Here is a 22,473-nt window from a genome sequence, read left to right on the forward strand (position 1 = left end):
TTCAACTTAAATTAATTTACTTTTGAATTGCGAAAACAAAATCCTTTTTACTGCAAAGTAGTTACTTTAACTAGGTAAATAGTAACCTTACTTTTTCAACCAATCAAAAAGAGCCCCTCGAGCAGTTCTAAAGATCCCAAGAACAAACTAAAGAGTTCCTAACGAAAGCGAAAACCTTTTCTACCACCACCACCATTACTACCCTACATACGCCAGGGGTCAAAGTAATATATATATTCTTACGTGTCTTTGACTAAAAACGTATAAAGCAGAAAATGGGAGAGCTTAATTTCTCGTTGGAACTCCAGTATATGTTTTCTCTCTCGATTCTATTTCGTAGAAAGCTTTTTTTCTTTATTCCCTGAACTTTTTATAGCCACCCCAGACTAAGAAGAATATAACTAAGGTGTCCATAGACGTAATCAAGGAAATGGAAAGATACTTTGTCCAAGAAAACGTGTTCAGTGTTTTTAATTTAAAGGGATAGTCGCGTATAATTTCCACTAAGGTCTTCTTCGTTCTAGATAAAGGAAACATGTGGACACATTTAACCAGGGATAGATTTAATTTTAGAAGTAGGAATGGAGAACAGAGTAATATGGGCGCGCGTCAAAGTCTCAGACCCCCTTCCACGGGACGGAGGGGTATGAAAGAAGAGGAGGGTCATAGCGACAGAGGTAAAAAGGAATCACGTATTTTTCGCCATCCCGTCAGAAACGCTATCAAAACGTAGTTTAAGTGAGCCAATAAGATAATTTAAACTTTTCGTTACGTGTTGGAGGGAGGGGTTTTCGTTACGTGTTGGAGGGAGGGGTTTTCGTTACGTGTTGGAGGGAGGGGTTTTCGTTACGTGTTGGAGGGAGGGGTTTTCGTTACGTGTTGGAGGGAGGGGCTCTATACTGGGCTATGAGTAGGACTGAAGTAAATACAAACCGTTCTCCATTCCTACTTCTAAAATTAAATCTATCCCTGATTTAACACAATAACCACTTTGTTGCTTGAAAATAAAACTAATTCAAAAATGTTAAGTAAAATAGACAATCTACGCGTAGTGAGTATATTGTGAAATGGAGTACTGGTTATCGTTTTCGCCTTTGCAGCCAGAGGGTCCCAAGTTCGATCCCAGACTGTGAAAAACATGGGAACAAACCCTTGCGCGTATCATGCCTGCAAGTTCTCTCCTCATACCCTTGTCAAGGAGTTTGCCTCCATCAAAACTTTGGTTCAGTAGACCTAGTTTATAAAGTCACTTTTATAAGGAAAGATATTCATATCCTAGTATATTACAAGAGTAGCTTATTAAAGGTGGGAACCCCTTTTAAGAGAATTGGCAGATGGCAGCCTTTTCAACGCGTAAAACAATGTGAAAATCTGAAAAAGTGCCACGTCGCTATATAACTCCTTAAAGTCACGACACCGTCTGTTTTTTCAGCCGCTTCTTTTCCTCCTACAGAATAACAGCATACGCCTACCTTTAACAATATTAAACCCCATAGAAAAATAACTGACAGTGCCATCAAACTATCTCTTATACAAAAACTGGAATTTTTTCCTATTCCCCCGGTTTCATCCTGGTCTAAACAAAAATTGTACTTCTGTTTGGATTCCACGACACAATTCAGGAGATCACGGCATTGTAGGTAAAAGCTACAATTGATTTAACTTCAGTCTACAGTTAGACTGAATTTAGGGATTTGGCTTTAGAAGTTTTCTCACGGTTTTTCTTCTCGAAGCGTGATTCGAACCAATATATACAGAATTATCTGAATAAAAAGCTACCGGAACTATATAAATTTACGCGGAATATCTACCTACCTCCTCCCATTCTTATTATTTATTTTCTCAATTTTTTTTTTGAAGAAGAAAAACCGAAAGTTTTTACAATTTTTTTACACGTAGATGAAGCTTTAAATTATTTAAAGAAACAATACTGATTTTTCATTATGAAAATTTGCTGAGTCTGAACTTTGAAGTCAATTTCCCGCAGCAATTTTTCTTGTATAAACGACAAAATTATTTGTTTTTAAAAAAGATACTAAGACCATGAACAAATTTATTAGTTCATTTACAATAGGCCAAAATAATTAATTCAATCTTCTATATTCTATTATATCTACACAGGGTGTCTGGCATAAATTAAGGTGCATATTCTTTGACCGATTTGAGTCGAAATATTTTGCCATCAGTGTTTTAGAGATGTCACCGTGGTCCCTCTTACACCACAAAAAACTTCGAATAAATTATGATTTTTTTTTCTTTCCCAGAAATACCCAAGTACTGGTACATTACGAAACTTTAGTGCAATACACCCTCCTATTTTTAGGGCACAAACATTAACGAATTTTGCATTACACGCCATTATATCCCACTCAAGGAAAAATAAAAAATAAAATTCCGAGTACGTATAGCACCCGACAAAAAATGTCGAAAAACACTACACGCTCGCTGCGTGCCTTTTAATTCCTAAACTTTCGGGATAAAGTTTAAACGAAAACAATAAACAGTATAAAGCGACTTTTAAGTCCTTCGCGACTTTAAACCATTTTTAAACATTTAGAAAATGTCAACCAAAAAAAAAAAAACATAAATAATCCCTAAGCCTTGGCTAAAATTTCCTAAATCGACTTCCCATGCAATGAAATAAAAAAATACGGAGTGATAATTGGGGCGTGAAAATTGTCAAAAAATACCGTTGAGTTAACGCTAAGCTTAAGTAAGTAGCTGTCCTCCGTCGTCGTCGGTCGTCGTGCTTGGAAAATACTTAAAACCTCATGATGGTCATGGGTTGGTTGATTGAAAATAATCCAGGCTCATTATTTTAATGACGTATCAAGACCAACGCCGCAAAGGGAAAGAGAAGAAGATAGGGAGGGATGGATGAGGGAAGAAGGTATTACATCCGTAGCTCATTAAAAGTTGCCCCAGGCGACAGACCAAGTTAGTTATAAGGCGCGAAATCTTCATTAGGTTGGGTAAACCGTGCCACTGTCACAGCTTTAATAAAAAGGATTATTTTTAGGTTACTTTAAGCACGACAACAGTTTGAATAGAGAGCTCAGGTACGAGGCGGGACAAGGCTTAACACTGTCTGGAGTTTTTGGACATAATTCAACTTTGACCCTGAATAAATGACGTCGCTTAGATAACGGTCGTACGAAGGTCACTAACAAGCTTAATTAAAGGTCAGTTTCAAGCGTCGCCGATGACTACAGGATAGAAATCGTAATTCAACTTTGACCCTGAGGAGTTATAGAATAGTGTAGAAGGTGGGACAACACTGTCCGGCCCTAATTAAACTTTGATCCTTAACAAATGTGGCTAATAACGCAGCTTGAATGAAGAAAATTATGGACAAGGTTTAACACTGTCTGAACATAAAATCCAACTTTGACCCCGATTTAAATCCTACAAACGTCGCTTGGGTAAACGCTCATACTTGGAAGCGTAATTAAAGGTCATTTCCGAGTGTCACTGATGACAGGTATAAAAATGGCCAGTAGATAAAAACGAGGCTAATTTAACTGAGATGGGTAACGAGTAATTACACAGCGAGCAAGGCTTGAAGAATTAACGGGTCCGTGAAGACGCGAGACTTCATTTCTTTTTTTAGGTTAACCCATTTTTCATAGTTATTAATTTAAAGCTCGTCCCCTTCTTCGTGAGCACTTTTGAAACAATCAAAGAAATGTTTTAAGTTTGATAAATTATATGGCTCTCAAGTAGCAGGATCCTGTTTAACACGCATCGTTAAACACTAAGTTCTGGGTTACAGACAGTAGATTAGCCTAAAATATTTTGTGCCATATTTTTAATCTTGAAACGGTGTACTTTAAGAACCCTAAAATAATGGTTCGTTATTATTTGAGCCATGAGGCTTAGCTAATAATAAATAAAGAAGTCTAGTAGACTTCAAACAAATAAAACTACTAAACGTAGTATGCTTTTGAAACTACACTCGCAAAACGACTTTTAAAATGCCCGTTTTAAAAAAAGGGAAATTAGGCTTAAGTAAAGCCATTTTGCAGACGACAGATGGCGGCCAATGAATAAATAAACTATTCAAAGTACCCGCAAAATGAATTTAAAACGCGAACCGCATTTCCATTTAAAACACTCCAAATCCACCCCACTGATTATTAAACTCCAATTTCACTCCAGAACCAAAAGCCGCAACAGATTTTTAAAATACATTAAAGGGAAGAAGGCTTTTTTCTCATTTTCCCCACGTATCGTATTACATCTAAGCCTAATCAGAAATCAATTTAATCTAAGACTCGGTTCGCATCCCAAACACAACCGGGAAACATCTCTCACTCACTTCCTGCATTTCGGTTTTCTTTGACCATAAAATTTGAGAAATAAAAAACTGACAAACCTTTTTGAGCGTTCGCTGGTCAATAAAAGTAATTCCACTACGAGTAAAACTACCACTTGAAAAAAACCCCTCAAAATTACAAAACAACTTTCTTGAACAAATCTTAACGATTTCTTAAGCCTTGGATCGACACAACACAGAAAAGCAAGTGGCGCGAAAAAGAACGCGCGTTACCGGGCACTACCGCAAAGTAAACTAACTTTATTGGTAACGCGAAGAACATCCTTATTTCAGAAGAGCTAGTTGTCGAATAGGATTGGTTAGAAATTACGTATTATTTGTCCTAGTTTTTTTAATAGATACTTTTTTGAGTCTAGCGGTGGGTTAAGCGCATTTTCCCAATGCGGGGCTTCCCCAAAAATTATTATAAAAAGTTTTGACCCCTTTAAAAGGTAGGGGTGTAGGTGCAATCACGGAATATACGTTTTTTTATAGACAGAAGTTCATAATGTAAAGAAATTAAAAGTGTAAAACGTCTAGGATGCTACACCAGGGTTCCTATCAAATTTGTCAATTTTTGACAATATACCCGTTTATTTCTAGGTGTTTACAGCAGAGCCCACGTGATTAGGGCCATATTTAACGTTCTCGACTATGGTTTAAGAAATCCCTAAATTTTTAACAAAAATCTGACATTTTGAAATCCCTGACTAATCCAGATTTCATACGAACCCTGTACAAATTATCCTTTCGTCTCTACATGTTTGAGGAAGTTTAAACTTCATATTATGGACTTTTCATCTCGAATAGGTGTTAAAGAGGGCAACGTTTTGTGACAATAAATTAAGCTTAAATTGAAATCCCCCTTGACTCAAGAACCATTTTTTAAAACGAAATCGAAATTATGTTTCGAGTGAGTAATGGGAAATTTTATTTAAAAATATGAGAGGATTTTGTTTATATTCGTTGGATATTAATAAAGCTTATTAAAAATAACATTTAACGTAACAGGAAAGCTAATATTTCACGGTTGATGTTTAAATAACTAACTAGGAAATGAGTCGAGAAAAATTTCGAACGAATGTAAACACATTAACGATTCGAAGAACGTTATTGAATTTTTGTTTAATTTAACTTTCAAGAGCGCTTGTTTAATATAAAATCCACGTAGCCGGAAATTAAGGCAGGGTTAATAGAGAACTTTCAGTTGGCTGAGTGTAGTACGTCACGATTCTAGCAGCCATATTGGTGGATTCCAGCTTTCCTTCCGCATTCAACCCACCAGTATGGCCGTGAAACTTAGCTCACGAATATAAGCTGAAGGCTCTCTATACGAAATTCCCAAAATAATTTTAGTTTAACTGATATTTCCAAGTTTTTCGGGAACACTATCGATAAACTTCAAGGCAAATTGTTAATTTTATATTGAAGGAGTTAAGTTATAATCTAAATAAGCACGATTCTCTGTAGAATTTACACGCAGAAGAAAAATGTACAAGTTCATCTTTTACATCTATTTACCTGTACTACAAATTATGTTGTATGTACCTGCTAAAATTTATTTCATCCACATACTTACGAATTTTTACTATTAACATAAGGAAATAATCCTTTTAAGTGTCCATCATTAGGTCTTTTTGGAAAATGTTTTTAGCTCGTTGCACGGCTTTCAGTTAGCTATAACCTCTCAATATTATTCCCAAAAATCGGCTAGGGCACTCCATTGTTAGTCTCGATGCACGGTTTTCAGTTCGCTAGAACCAATTTCGTTGGAACTCGGACTTTAAGCGATCATGCTATTGTATACACATTTTGGGGGAGAAAATAACGGAACAAAAATCTCGCCGACAATGTAGGAGAAGTTTTTATTACTTCTCACAGGACATACATACTAAGAGCATATTAAAGGGAAGCCTTTGACGGCGGTAATATTTCATATAATTTAATACCAGATTGGGGTGAGACGGATTATAGGCAGAAGAGGCGACGGCGACAGTTCGCTATAGATTCCATTCAGACATGGAAACTTAATGGTAGATTATTAATTTATGCCAATAATAATAACAATAACAATAATAATTTTTCCAGAGTATTTTGCTCGAAACCAACTTCTATCACATTTGTATGCCATCCCTATTTACCATATTCGTAGGAACCGTACTAAAGTGAAGATGAAACACAATCCAAATTATAGCTTACGTGTTTACCAACCATTATCAAATCAGCAAACATGGATTTTATATTCAAATTTTCGTCATAGTCTCGTAAACTCCCTTAACTTCTAACTATAGCTAGAGCTACAGGAGGAGCATGGGACCCGAACCGAGCACATATGTCCGCCCACTTTCAACAAAACAGGCTTAGGACGTTTCTTGTTATTTGAATAAAACATTAAGTTTTTTTATTTGCCCGGCATAAATTTCGCGTTCAAAAAAATTCAGATTTACGTGGTTGGAGACATCTAAAATATCGTCCCAATCTCGTCAAACCGGAGCACGTCACCCTAAACAAGCTAAACTGGATTTTTTTTTTCCACTTAAATATACAAACAATTTCTCGATCAGACATATTTTTATTTTTACTTGAAATTAAAAACCTTTCCATAAAAAGGGGTCTTATATCGATCCTAGGAAGGCTAACATCAAAAACGTTTTAGTCCTAGACGTGCTAACGAGATTTTTATTATTTTACGAAACTTGAACTTTGCTAAGCCTAAATAGGGCCTATTTTGATTTTATTGTCTATAGTACAACCAAGAAGTGATATCTAGTTTTCTAGGGTAGGTAGGTATAAGATGTCTAAGTATTCGCGCGCCATAGTCCCAGTCCCCCTTGCAAAATACAAGGAGGGACGTAAAAGGAGGCCGGGCTATTTCGCCTCTCCTCAGTCGGAAAATACGTAATTTTCATCATTCGCGTCGCGCTGACGTGAGTTTTCAAGAACCAATGAGATGCTGCATGGTTGTAATTTAGAGGCGGGGTTTAACTTCGGTCCTATATGTTTGGACTGGAGATAAAGCTAGAAATGTGTCGAATATATAACTTCTCCCTAGTAAACTAGATATCGCTTCTTGGTACAACTATAGAAAAAAGGCTTAAAAAATTTGGATAAATCATAATAAACTAAGCCACCTAATTCAACAAAATATTTTAGTACTAGACGCACTAACAACGTTTTAATAATTTTAAGAAACTTTGGCAAGCCTATATTTGGCCTATTTTGAGTTCAACGTCTAGGCAAAGACTCAAAAACGGGGGAAATTATGATGAACCAACCTAAGGATTACTAAGCCTAAATCGGTCCTAATTCACTCGAGTTATATCACTCATACTGTATTAAGAAACTGGGGCAAGAACTATTTCCGAATAAATTTAGGGTTATAAATAGCTTTGTTTACTGAATTTCACACCCACGCTAGCTTTAAACACGCCTGGAAACTAAATTCGGCAAAAATTAAACACAAATATTGCTCAATTTTGTTTATTTCAAATTAATCTACCCAGGATATTTAAAAAATTTAAATAAAATAATATTTTCAATATTTAAAAAATATTCAACGCTTTCTCAAAAGAAGACACAGCGAGGGCGGTTGATGTAAATACGTAACGTGACCCATTTTCGTCTCCGACTTTAGTTTAAACAAAATCCATTCGAGTTAGAATAATAAGGCTTGAAAACTGGTTTATTTTACTCTTTCAAATAAGAAAGAAATGGACCACGTGACGTGATTACGAAGGAAAAAAAAAAGATGATTTTTAAAGCAAAAACAAAAATGCAAATTTCCATTCCTAGAGAAGGAAATGAGTAGCAGCGCATTTAGGTCTCTCTAAATTTCATTTTTTTATCTCTTTTATAATTCTTTTCTACTTCATGAGATAAGGGTTTTTAATAACCTTACTTAATTATACTAATTACTTTATTTTAATATTTTTTTTTTCGATTGAGATTGTTTATAAATTAACATTCTAAAAGGATTTCCTATTTCTTTTAAAACCAGAGTTATGACAACCTAAAAAGTGTGTTGTAAATAAGGCCGTAGCGTTAATTCAATTGACAGAAAATCTTCGACCATTTTGCTTAATTACTCGAGCCCTGATTGTTGTAACCCAAAAATAATTAGTACTGTTCGAAAGGGAAGAAATAGGGCTATGACATTCTCAAAGGATTTCAGTCCTGTCTATTATATGGTATGACCCTACGACCCTCCACAGTTCAACGACTATATTATATCAAGAAGCGATATCTAGTTAACGAGGGAGAAGGTATAAGATGCCTAAGTATTCGCGCGCCATAGTCCCAGTCCCCCTTTCAAAATACAATGGAGCTCGGGCTATTTCGCCTCTTCCCAGTCAAAAAATACGTAATTTTCGTCATTCGCGTCGCAGTGACGTGAATTTTCAAGAACCAATGAGATGCTGGTTGTAATTTAGAGGCGGGGATTAACTCCGGACCTACGTTTGTTTGGACTGGAGATAAAGCTAGAAATGTGGCGAATTAATATCCTCTCCCTAGTAAACTAGATATCACTTCTTGATTATATATTATATTTGAAATTCGGACACCCAACAAAAAACAACCAGAAGATTTATTTCAGCTAAAACCAGAAGTGAGATTAGTCTCATCTTACTTCTGCTAAAACCTAACTCTGCAGACGCCAAGTAATGGATGACTCAGTTAGTAGTTACCTACGCTTAAACGGATACACCGCTTAACCGCTCCAACTGGCAGGGTCAACTCGTTCCATTTATAGATCTACTTCTTGACCATAATCACCGAGGTAAAAAAAAAAATAAAATGCAATTCCCAAACGCATTAGGAACGCCATTAAGTACCTAAAACTTTTCGGTAAACCCAAATGAACCAAAACCGGGTAAGGATATAACAAACACTACACTGTAACAAAATAACAGGATGAAACCACTACGGAAAATACATCTGAATCTCGAGAAAGGCATTAAAACCCAAAAAGGCGACTAGAAGTTTATATCAGTCTTAAGTTTTTTACGCGAATCCCAAAGAGAGAGAGAGAGAGAGGTTAGAAACGTGTAGTGTGTTTTCGTGGCTTCTCGGAAATTACCTATTTCACGTTTTAGAGAAAGATTTTTTTTTCTGGGAGAGGGGGATTAGGGATAGGGCAGTTTTCTCATCCATAAGTGGAAAGCCAGTTTTTAAAGTTTAATTCATCAAAAAATAACCGAGCCTTTGGGATTTCCAGACACCATAAGTACGTAAAATAAATAAGTATACTTGTATTTGTCTAGATCCTTTCGCCGACTTTATTTTTCGTTCGCAAGTTTTCTATTCAAAGGGATACACTGGACTAGAATCTTTTTTCTTTTTTAATCAAAAGAGCGTATGAAATAATGATTATATCAATTGAAACCATATTTCTATCTACAATATGAGCAATTAACACTACACGTTAGATTTTAAACAGAGATCACTTTAAAATTTATTTTTAATCACTCTGATATACCAGAACAAATACAGATGCAAATGTTTTCGCCTAAACTTCAAACAGTGCTGAATGTCCTTGATACACTACAAGCAAGAAGTGATATATAGTTTATTAGGGAGAAGGTATAAATCCGCCACATTTCTAGCTTTATCTCCAGTCCAAACGTAGGTCCGGAGTTAATAATCCCCGCCTCTAAATTACAACCAGCCGGCATCTCATTGGTTCTTGAAAACTCAACGCACGTCAGCGCGGCGACGCTAATGACGAAAATTACGTATTTTCCGACTGAGGAGAGGCAAAATAGCCCGTTCTCCTTTTAGGTCCCCCCTTGTATTTTGGAAGGGGGACTGGGACTATGGCGCGCGAATACTAGGCATCTTAAAACTTCTCCCTAGTAAACTAGATATCACTTCTTGCTACAAGCCTACTCTCCCCATACTAGCGTATACCATGGTTTCACTATCAACAAAGCATACTCCCAGTTCTCCCATCCCCTATAGGGCTCGTAAGATTAATGCCTGAAGCATAAGGAGAGACAGGGACTTAGAGACTTGGATTAGAATTACTTTACTTATAGGATGGCACGAAGAACCGAAAAGCGAAAGTCGAAAACAGGAAAAGCACTTTCACTATCTCATTCATGTTCCGAACGACGAAGAAAAAAAAAGAACACTCGGCAAATACGTGCTCAGGCTTTTAGGCCTAAATTTTAACTTGAAAACTTCTTAAGCCTATAACCCATGCAAGCACCTTAGGGAATAATTTAAACGCTTTTCGCTATCGCTAGTAAGTAATCTTGGAAATTTACCTTACTTTATACTTAACTTTTCCCGCCTAAAGAAAACTTGGCGAGTTTATATAGGCCTAGCTTAAAGAAAATTTTAATTTGAACAAGTTTATTGTTATGGTATGGTATTACCATAAATTATGGCTTTAATATCCTAACCTTAACAGGGTTCGGAAGAAATTTTTATATTGAAAATCCCCCAACTTTTCCAGCTTATCCCTAACCAAATTTCGCCAATATCCTGAGAATTTTAAGCGCGCTACATCACACGTAGCCCATATTTAGTATTGCTTTTCCACCATTTTCCAAATCCGAGACTTATCCAGGTTTTCCAGGTTTCGTACGAACCTTGCTTAAGACGAAAATGTGAAAAATGTCTAGATATAACGTTTTAATTAAAAATATTTCGCTTTCAAGCTTAGGTAAATATTATTAAGTCAATTGACTGCCGTTAATGTATTTATATTCTGCTATTCATGAAACTTGGAGAAATTACTCCATAGAATATCTAGTTTCAATGGGTACTTATTTGTCTAAGTTACCCAGGACCAAAGTTATAGTCAATTGAACATAACGCAAACTTAATATTTTACTTAAAATTTCAATTAATCCTTAATGTAATTAAATATGAAACTTTAAGCTCAATTAGTTTTTAAGTAAGGGTACCTCCTAATTTGGTCTAATTTAGTCAGAACCCAAGTTATTATTACTTAATATTTAAAAAACATTATCTTAAATTTTTTTACCTAAAGACAATTTTAATTATGAATACTGTATATTTCAAAAAATAAATTTCATGAAACTTGGAGCAATTACTCTCCGAAACACATAGTTTCTAATAATATCTATTATAAGATAAATAAATATGAAAAAATGTAACTCAGGTTATGGCTAAAAATAAAAAAAACCTGACCACGTGATACACAACGGATATCACGGTGGTAACACAAAAGCACCCCTTGAGAAGTTTTCCATCCACGGAGTCACCCCCATGGTTGGAAAAAAAATACATCCTTGTTGTATAGAAGACCATTAAGAAAACGGGATGGACCGTCCAAAGCACGAGAGAGGCCAGACCAGAATTACCTAATACATCTCACCATCACTCCAACCCAATACTTGAAAACATAACTCAATCCCCTTCTCCTAAAACATCACGTTTATCTTGATAATATCCATCATTTTAAGTACCTCGTTTCACCTTTAGTTCATACTATAATATTATACCTTTACGGTCTTTGGTACCTATGATATCTTGATGCAAAAGAGAGATAGAGAAGATGATTAAACTTAAAAGGAGAGTGCAAGATCAAGGACGTTAAGCCTATTGATGGGTCCATCCCATTTTAAGAACTCAATAGATGCCGGTATATTTTTTCCCGTTTATATAATTGGATTTATGGTAACTTTAAAAGTGAAATGAATATTTCAAAAACTGTGAGAACACCCTAGCGGAAAACCGTGCGAAAATTTTATTTATTATAAATTCAAGTTCGAGCGAGAGAGAGAGAGAAAAAAATACTGTGGGTGGATTCATTTTGAATTTTTTGATCTTTACTGAAGTTGGGGTCTAACTTTGAAGAACGTTTCGGACTTATTCCGTTTCTATACCTAACAAAATTTCTCAATAATACAAATTACCTTTTAAGTAATCGTCTCTATCATAATTAACCTTATTCTTGAGCCTTTGCAGAATGCATACTGTTCAGGTTTACCGTTCACGTTCCAAAAATATACCCATCGATAGTTGAAAAATAAATAAATCTATAGAGTGCTGTCAGTTGTGACGTCAGATCCAAGGCTAAACGTCACGAGTCTGCCTTTAGCAATGGGCGGCCATGACAGTTACCGTTTTTTCTTCATGGGAAAACAGCATGGGTGACGTCACACCGGCGCTTCTGACAGCACTCTATACGAAAAGATAATGCTGTTCAGGTTTACCCCTTAACGTTCCAAAATGCAACAATATCCTCGTCGATAGTCAGAAAAAAATCTCTACGAAAAGATAATGCTGTTCAGGTTTACCCCATACGTTCCAAAATGCGACAATATCCCCATCAATAGTTAGGAAAAAAATCTCTACGAAAAGATAGTGCAATATCCCATAGCGTTCAGGTTTACCGCCTTACGTTCCAAAATGCAAAATATCCCCATCAATAGTTGGGAAAAAATTCTCCACAGAAAAGATAATGCAATCATCGAATATCCCAGAATTTTCTCATTCATTCATTCACACATACCCAATTTAAAAATAAAAAAATATTAAAAAAAAAAAAAATAGAAGTTCCGACAATGGAAACCCGCGCAGTCTAACCACCATCGAGTTTTTCTCATTTTAAAAATATAAGAATAGTCTACCCTATTATATACCAACCATGGATGGTGGAAGTGATGACCCCGTTTCGGAATTCTAATATATAAAAAAATTATGAACTGAAACCGGCTAAGCCTAAAAAAAGATATTTCTGTGGTAGTGGTTATACACAGAAACTCGGCCCAACGCCGGAAAGAGTTTTATTTGACGTTAGGCAAACAGTACGTACCTCTAGGCATGATTATTTTATTCTGGACTCCGGAGTTCAAAGCTTTGGAAAATGAAATAGAAGCAACCAAGCTATTGTATTTGGTTTTTTTTTGCGCGTCCTCGAAGGCAGAAAGCCGAAAGCAGTCAACCATTTGATAAACCACGTACACTGAAGAAGAATCAACTATCTCTTTAGATATAATAAACAATGGATAACCATATTTTCCTCCAGGTATTTGTCATATACTGTTGTTGATAGTTATTATAATACAAGAATCCCGAAATAATAAATAAGCTTTTTTTCGGGTCGGAGTCGGACTGAATATCCGGCCCATTTTAAAATACCACCCAATAATTGGCAGCTTATCTGATGGACTAAATTAGGAAATTTTTTTACATTGAATTCATTTGACTCTATAGGGTCAATGTTTGATTTGTTACGGTTACAATACTCGGTGCGATTACACTATGGAATGCTTGGTATCTTCAATTTTATCATAGGTATCTCACATCGTATGTTATAGTGGTCAAACTGACAAAAATGGATGTTTGAAACTTGAAATTTATTTCTTGCTTTGCAATTCATTTGATTTTAGGGACATTATTAGGTTTGATCATGAGTTAATAATATGTTAGCTCCCTATAAGTTAGTCAGGCTCCATAGGCGTAATGTATCCAGCGATTTCTTCTCATTTCGCCCGCGCGGGAAAAAAATCCGAATGTTGCGCTCTCTCTTGTCGAAAAAAAAATCCCGCTCGTACGGCACCTCGACCTCGAGTCGTCGGCTGCTTTTTCACCAAGGGAGTGTTTTAGTCGTGAAGGTATATGTTTTAACAATTTAACATTAGATCATGGAGTTTGTGTCAGTACTGAGACAAAAAAATGCAGCAACTCAATGCAATTTGCCGATATTGATAAAGATAAGAGTTGTTATTGTGACTTAAAACCAGAAAATTATATAACTGAGCTATATCCAATCCAATCCACTGATCTCTGAACTGTTTTCTTAACCGAGGCTACTGAGCGAAATATTCGACTGCTTAAATAGCTCCGATATCATTGGCTAGCTTCCACTACCCGCGCTTCCGGGGAAAAACCGGAAAGAAGAGTAAATAAGATTTTCGTTCACGTGGCGGCCGCAGAGCGTCGCATATAATTGGGAAGCCGGCGGCGCGGAAGAAAACGCTGGAGTATAAAAATGAATTGCCTGAGTAACTTATAGGGAGCTAACATATTATTAACTCATGGTTTGATAGGGCTATGATATACTTGGAGCGATCACTCTTAAAGGAATGGTTCACCCGCCGTTCACCCTAGAATTTTTTATTGGAAAGATCATATAAAAATATGGATATTTAAAATTGGAACCATGTATTTATCCACAATATTAAGGAAGAAATGAGCATGTAACGTAATACACTGGCCCCTTCGCGTTAGGCCATACTGTGAGGTGCCTTTCTGTATTTTCAAAAATTTCGCCAATTTCCTATTCTAAAATCTTATTGGCTCTTGCTCACCCTCTGTTGGCCAATAATATAACTTTAAAAAGAGTGAGACGATCCAGAAAACTAAATTTAAGGGAACGTTTCTAGCAGCAGACTACGTGTAAAACGAGCTATCTTACTGTAGGAGTGTATGAGCCAATCATCGTTTGGACTAACACGTCACACAACATGCAGAGAAGCTTCATTACAGGGATCAATGGCGGCGCCCATATAAGTTAATTAATGGTATTTAATAGAAAAGCTGGAATCGTAATTAAAAAATAAAACCCGGATCTTTGCTGCACTTACGCTACTTATAAATATATCAAGGAGAAAAAAGTAGGCTTGTCTATTCCTTTTAGGAATATCTAGTTTCTAAGCGTCAAAGTCCCTGGGACTTAAATACAATACCAAAGAATCGTTTCAACCAAACCTTTAAGGGGTCATCCCTAAAACACTCAAATCATAACTCGAAAACAGTTGCCTGGACGGCCACATCAAAATCGCTGAAAGAACATCCCCCTTAATTTCTGCCAGACCTTTCAGAAACACCCTGTACAACATATCTCTCAATGGTAGCTAGCTCATGGACTCATTCTTTGACTATCCAGGGACTCCCTAAGTCTCTCGGGACCGTCACGAAATTGCTATATATATATATATAAAAAATAAAAGGTAGATTCCATTGGAGCGATGTTACTCGGAGTAAAAAAAAGGGGGTTGATTTATGACGGTTGTTAAGCCTTTGTCAAAATCAAAGTACTCTAACCTAAAGTCTTGATTCCCCATAGAAACTGCAAACTCCATTTCCCAACTAGGGTTGTTAGTGGGAGCGACCCAAAAAGGACACCATCACATCTATACGGGATGAGCTAGGTTACTATTATTAGAGTTAGCAATAAAAAAAGGACCCGAGTAAAAGGGTCAAAAATAAACGCTTCAACAAATTCGTACTATAACGTGTAGTACTTGCTTTTCGATTTTCTCGCATTATCCGTTTAATCCGAGTGATAGAGTACTTTTATGGCAGGTAGGTATTAGCCTTCAACCGTACTATAAAATTAATATTTCTTAAGACTAACGAAAGGGTAGTCAATTACTGGCTTTTACTCTGGGTCGAAATGGTGCTTGGACAACTTTTCAGAGTACTAGTAGCCATAGTTAAAAGACTAGCTGGTATCGATAGAAAATTTGAACTGCATTGGGTGAAGGAAGTAATGCGAGGAAACTGCTGAGGGCGCCAAAATTTTGGAACGAGGTTTGGTGGGGAAAAGGAGGGAGGGTAAAATGGAACAAGGGGTCCCTTCCCCGAGGAATCATTGTGCACTGTATTGTTTATCCAAAGAACTCCTATTGTTATCAATTAAAACAAAACCCAGCCTTAATGCAACCGACCTAAAAAAAAAAAACATTAGAAACAAGTAGTAGCTTCAAAACAAAAGCAAGATTTCGTCCTCAGAAACAAATTATTAGAAATAAATCAGTGTTCTGAACCTTCTGAAGTTCTGTAATAAATTAAGGGGATGTACTTTGGACGATGTTTTTACCGGAGCCTCCGAAATGAACTAGGCCCATGCATTATGTGGGGAAATATCCAGTTTGTTAAGGAAAATATTTTCACCATATATGTGTACGAGATGGCGTTTATATTACCGTTCTGACAGGGGTCTTCGTTGATATTTTAGGGGTCAGTCACAAAATTTTTATGATAGAGAAAAGTTTCATCCTAAAATGAACGTAAATGTTTTTGGGACTATTCACTTTTTATTGAATCTTTCGGTTAGATTGTATTGATGACAACAAAATAAATTATTTCAATTAAAATAATTCAGTAAGAGTAATAAAAACGTATACTTACAATCCGCGACCTTGGCCCAAATACTTAAGCAGTCGACAGGGTCACGGGGTTGAACTTCGTTTATTTTACGGTAATATAAGCGCCCCCAAGCGTAAAACCACGGCGAATTAAATTGGTTAAAAAAATATTCTCGGTTCGCGACACGCAAGGGCCTAGTTCATTTCGGAGGCTCCGTTTTTACAGACCATCCAGAAGTATATTATATTAGTAAATGAACTCTCTAGGTTAGCTTTTAAAACAAATTGCAAGGTACGTTCACCGCTGTAACGTCCAACGTTTGACATTTTCGAAAATCCAAGAAATCAAACTCGACGACTTAATTATAACGGTTCCATAAAATTACTTGACATTTTAGCCCCATTTTTAAATCCTTTACGTTTCTGAAGGCTTACTCTGACCTGTTGAAGCCCACCCTACATAATATTTTCAATACTATCCATAAACCCAATATAAATTTGCCGACAGACAAATAGAACTAAATCACAAATCATCCGATTTGGAGCGAATGGTACATACAGTTACCCCCATCTTCCTAAACCACCTCACCCTCATATATAGTTCGGGACTATTTTTCAGAGACCTCAGAGAACAGGGATGTAATCGTAACGTCGATTTTTCGGACGGATGGAAGAGAGCCGCGGAAAAAGAAGAGAGAAGCTCGGGATGAGGATTGGAAGAGGAGAGGAGAGGAGAGAGAGAGTATATAAAAGGGAGGGGACCAAAACGGTCCAAATAAAGATACGCATCCGGATGCGGCGACGACCAGGTTGGTGGCATTGGTCCTGCGAGGGATGAGGATTTAAATGACCCCGGTCAAAAGAACACAAGGAAGAGCAAGAGCAAAAAGAGAAAGATGGAGAGAGAAAGAATGAAAATGTTTAGAAGATCGTATAAAGGATGCTGCAATGGGATGAAATAAAAATAAAACAGAGAAAAGATCGACCGGAACGCCAATGTCCCCCTTTCTAAAAGGGACAAACTGCAACGAGTGCATTTGCAATGCTAGCTCACACACTGTCGCCAGTTTGAAAGGATGGGGTGAGTTACTACAAAAAAAGGGGGCCTGGATATAAAAATCGCCTGATGGGCACAAAGATTTAATTGAATTTTAAATCATTCAATAGGCACATTTACTCCTTAGTACCCAGAAAATTAATTCCAACTTGAGGGTAAGATGGGGAATAATAATTGAATTCCTTCTCTATTTTGAATCTATTTCGAGCTAGATCCGAGCTATTTTATGGATTCCCCCTTTTTTTTCAATCCAAGAGAAAGTGAATTTATTTAAAAGAAATTGAATTGCAGACCCAATATAATAATGGTTGCCACAGATTCCTCGAATTTTTCCAGGCTTTCAATGACAGTTTAAAGTAAAATTTCCTGACCCAATTTTAACAATACTCTTTACAGAAAATTCAGAATGTTGTTATGTTTAAAAATTAACTTAAATATTTTAGTTCATATGCCAGTGTACTGCAGTAATATTCAAATTATTTTTTTCCAGACAAAACTAACACCTAAAATCAGCGTTATGTTTAAAATTGAACTTCAATATTTTAGTTCATGTTAGTGTATTGACTACCCTGCAGTAATATTCAAATAATTTTTTCCCAGACAAAAACCAGCGTACAAAAGCATAAAGATCAGTCCACCGTAATCATAATGATTCCATATATAAAACTATAGACAATTAATTAATAATCAAAACTATCAATTACTTAAAAATAACATTTAAACCCCATTCATTCCAAATATTAATATTCACTCGAATGATTTCGATAAAATTCAAATGTCACGCCCAGCTATATTCAAATTCAATAATCTACAAGTCGTATATAGTGTACGTAGTCTGGAGAGAACGTTCTAAAAATAGCAAGCAAGCACGGACCTTTCTAAGAGAAGTCTCCAGAAACGGGAAATCACGCGCGCAAACTCTATCAATAAATTCAATTTAAGCGCCAGGGTTTTCCCGCCAGTTTTCCTTTATTTCCAAGCGTGCTAAGCCTAATTTCCCCGATTTAAGTTCGACAGAGCGGAATTTAGTTTTACAGAAAGAGAAGAGCGCGGAGCAGTCAAGCAATTTCTCTCGCAAAAATCACCGATAAGTTTCCAATGATGAAACGTGGAAAATGATCTAACTCTATCACTACATCTAGGCCTTGTCTAAAAATAAAAGAAATAAAGGTTGCAAAATAATATCAAAATTATCGGGGTAATTTTACTTATTTTTTATTTATCCCGTTCGTATCAGGGACTCTGCGGGTTTTAATGCAATGAAGAAAAAAAAATAAATAATAAAAAGGGTCAATAACTTCTTTTCTAGCGAAACAAAATGCAGGAGGAGGAGGAGGAAGGATTGGTGTATTTAATTTATAAGGAGGTTTCATCTAGTTAGGATGGAGTTAATTTATTACGAGTGGCTAAAAGTAAGCCTCTTTTTTAAACAGCCCAGAAAGAAACTGAAATAACAATTTTGTGGAAAAGGTGGTAATAAATAAGGTAATTAGCAATAATTTTGGAAAGGGTGGCGACATTGAGGGGTAAAAAAAAAAAAAAAAAAAAAAAAAAAAACAGATCCAATTTTGTAATATTTTGGAAAAGGGGGAAGTTTATTCAGTTGATAAAACCATAAGTTTATAAGATATGTTCCATAAGTGTGTCACTGGTTAATGAGAGCTTGTCATGAAGTGACGTAGGCGAAGTGACGTAGGCGAAACGTCATAGATTCTCGTAAAGCGACGCCTAGGGAGGCTAAGGACAGACTAAATAGGAAGATGGACTGCAAAACCGAGTGTAGTCAATTCTCGCGTCGTTCTCGAACTAGCTCGAGCTGTAAGTCTCTAGCATTACGAAGTATAGGAAGTGTCATACTTATGGAACATATCATATAAACTTATAATAAAACTAGATAATAACAAAGAAAGGCGTACATTTAGCCGCTCATACAATATTTCTAACTATAGGTTTTAAAGAGGGGCTAAGACGTCCGGCAATCTGACCTCCCCCCAACAGCATTCATTGCGTGTTAGGCTTAAGTTCACTTAGTATGGTGAGGGTCAGAATGATCAATTTTAAAGTAAAATTCAGTAATTACAATAAATTAAACAAAATACTTATTAACAGGGTTAATAGGAAATTTCGGTGTTTAGGACGCTCGTGAAATATACACTAGTCTGGTAAAATTGTATACTATACTAGGTTAGCTTTATTAGCAATAATTTGGAAAGGGTGGTAAAAGACTTTTAAACACCGCACTACTGATTTAAATCATCCAAGAAAGGACGCAAGGGCGCGTTGAGAAATTTTTACGTAAAAGTCGGAAGTCATCTATAACGGAAAAACCGGACCACTTTTCAAGCTCCCCTACCAATCCACCCCTTGTCATTTTTCAAAAGAGAAAGAAAAAAAAGAAAAATGCTAAAGAGCTTCGATGGAGAGGGACTTTAAGAGGATGGAAAAGTGTGATGAAGGGATTAAAAAACCGATTGGATGCACGAGAGGCTGTAACGGATGAAAAAAAAGGAGGTCACGTGGGAAAGAATAGCCAATTACCTAAGGATTTAGGAAATTTGAGATTTTTTTTATCTTTTCTTCTCTCTTTGCTACAGATTTAAAGGGATACCTCGGGCTGGAATATGTTCTATCAGAAGTGAGATGAGACCAGAAGTACTGAGCTAACCAAGTTCTTCACTCGGCGAAAGTGAATATTCTTGATAACACAAGAACGGTTGGCCCTCTAGTAGCGGTTTCTGAATTTTCCCTCCAAAACGTGAGACGCTCGCGGTGGTAGACGGCCGAACTAGATTCAAGGAGCCGCGTCCGTGTTCGGCCGCTTTAGGTTGAGGGGAAGGGGGTAGGAAATGTTTTTGGAACTCGACCAATTTTTTTCTCTCTAGTGTAGGCGCGTGGGAAGCGGCATAAAATCCTCAAATTTGTTCACTAGTGCCAGGATCTACTATCAATGCTAGAGCCCTTCACTTCTAGTCTCATCTCACTTCTGGTTCTATTTTAATCGAAAGAGCGTAGAAAAATGAATATATCAATAGAAACCATGTTTCGACCTACAATTTTAAAGCGATATACTTCCCTCGGGATACAAGTTATTAACTTCTGATGACGTAATACTCGAGCTTAGGCCAATCAGACGTTGAGAAACGCGAGAGTTTACGATAACGTAACACTCCCAGAACGATACAAGGAAAATAGTGTTTGCTCATGCAGTAGCCCCGCCCAGTCTCCTCTTTCCAGCAATACTAAATAATTGGGGTTACAACAATCAAGGGGTCGATAAAAAGACGGCGTTGGCAATAATATCCATCTTGAACCGTAATTGATACCTAGCTCCATCATAACTCTCGTTGGGATTATCAGAGGCAGGGAAAAAACTTACGCGCCTCTTCCCTGCAACTCAAAATAGTTGGCGTGAAGGCTCAAGATAAAGAGGCGATATTTCTTACCTGGGGTCATGACCTAGACTTGAACCCGAATCTTAAAACAAACTCTAGCTTGAGCTTAAATATGGAGAAAATAATTATCAACCGTTGCCACTGATTTTTAATTTTAAAATTTCCCTGACCAAATTTTTATAGCATTTTCTTTTTTTTAGAAACGTCAAAATGTTGTGACTTAAACTGGCAAACCGTCTAAAGTAATTTTTTATTTAATTATTTAATTTGTAGAAAACTCCCCCAGACATATTCCAAAAATCCCCCGGACATTCAAAGTATATACTATGATAACTCTAAATTACGATCAAACTGTATCCATCCTACAATACAAATTTTGAATCACGAGTCAGAAAATACTCTTTGCACTTCAACCTAGAATTATTCATCCTAAATATAAAATTACACATCCCTTCCTACACTTTATTCCCAAATGAATTTTAACTAACGAGTATGAAAATCGTAGATTCAGAGAAACGTGAGCAATACGGACCCGGCAGTTTCCAAATTTAGAATTTCAAAGTGACTTGAGAGAGAGAGAGAAATTCCACGAACTAAAGAGTTAAACGCAAACTTTTTGGAAATTTATAAAAGTTTTCGGAGTGTATAAAAATCCGATTGAAAAATGTATAAGAAGGTATTTATAGGAAATGAGAGAGGACCGTCACCGACGCTGTAATTTTGATTGCGCTGAAGCTCCTACCCTTGATGGAAACCTTAGTGATTAGCCCCTCGACAGAACCACAGAATTCTAAACCTTCCTTTCGTAAATATTAAATAATCCCTTGGTATTTTGGATTTTTCGGTAATAAAAAAATAACGCGCGCCCGTATATTTGGATTGGGGATAAATTTTACAGCCAAGTTTGCTGATTCGGAAAGGGGGTTTGTTTCCATTCTATAAAAAAGCGTCGATTTTCAGAAAACCTACGTATACATACTCCTTCCTCTTCTACTCTCTACCTACGTAAGTTAACACTAAATTCTTAACATCCAAGGTTTTCTGCTTTTGCCTTTAAAGGAGTGATGAAACGCCACCAGAAATGCAACTAAAACCTTTTAAAAAACGTCCGATTAACAAAATGAAGTTTTTATAGCAATTTATTTACACCAGAAGTGAGATGAGACTAGAAGTGAAGGCTCTAGCATTGATAGTAGATCCTGGCACTAGTGAACAAATTTGAGGATTTTATGCCGCTTCCCACGCGCCTACACTAGAGAGAAAAATATTGGTCGAGTTCCAACATTTCCTACCCCCTTCCCCTCAACCTAAAGCGGCCGAACACGGACGCGGCTCCTTGAATCTAGTTCGGCCGTCTACCACCGCGAGCGTCTCACGTTTTGAAGGGAAAATTCAGAAACCGCTACTAGAGGGCCAACCGTTCTTGTGTTATCAAGAATATTCACTTTCGCCGAGTGAAGAATTTGGTTAGCTAAGTACTCATCTCACTTCTGTTTACACTAAAGAGATCTTCTGATTAGAGGCATTTTGAATAGATTAGTTTATTTACAATTTATTAAAAATATTTATTTGAAATTATTAAAGAAGTTTTTTATTTATTTTGTTCCGTGAAGGAAAATAAGAATGTATTAAATTTTTTAC

The 22,473-nt window shown here is 36.5% G+C and overlaps 1 protein-coding gene across 3 annotated transcripts in view; it reads right to left on the bottom strand.

Annotated features, from left to right (window-relative positions):
• LOC149623260 (uncharacterized) overlaps nucleotides 1-22,473 on the bottom strand; it is a 60,728-nt gene that overhangs the window by 25,256 nt on the left and 12,999 nt on the right. The window contains exon 1 of one of the 3 annotated variants that reach the window (XM_089853338.1): nucleotides 4,376-4,495. The exons of the other annotated variants lie outside the window; for them this stretch is intronic. The gene's annotated coding sequence lies outside the window, so the exon portion shown is untranslated. Of the gene's footprint in view, nucleotides 1-4,375; nucleotides 4,496-22,473 lie in introns of those variants that run through there. 3 annotated transcript variants of the gene reach the window in all.

Source organism: Phalangium opilio, unplaced genomic scaffold, assembly GCF_054372755.1.
Source record: "Phalangium opilio isolate 3A_F unplaced genomic scaffold, DU_Popi_V2 ptg000113l_1, whole genome shotgun sequence".
Classification (NCBI taxonomy): Eukaryota; Metazoa; Arthropoda; class Arachnida; order Opiliones; family Phalangiidae; genus Phalangium; species Phalangium opilio.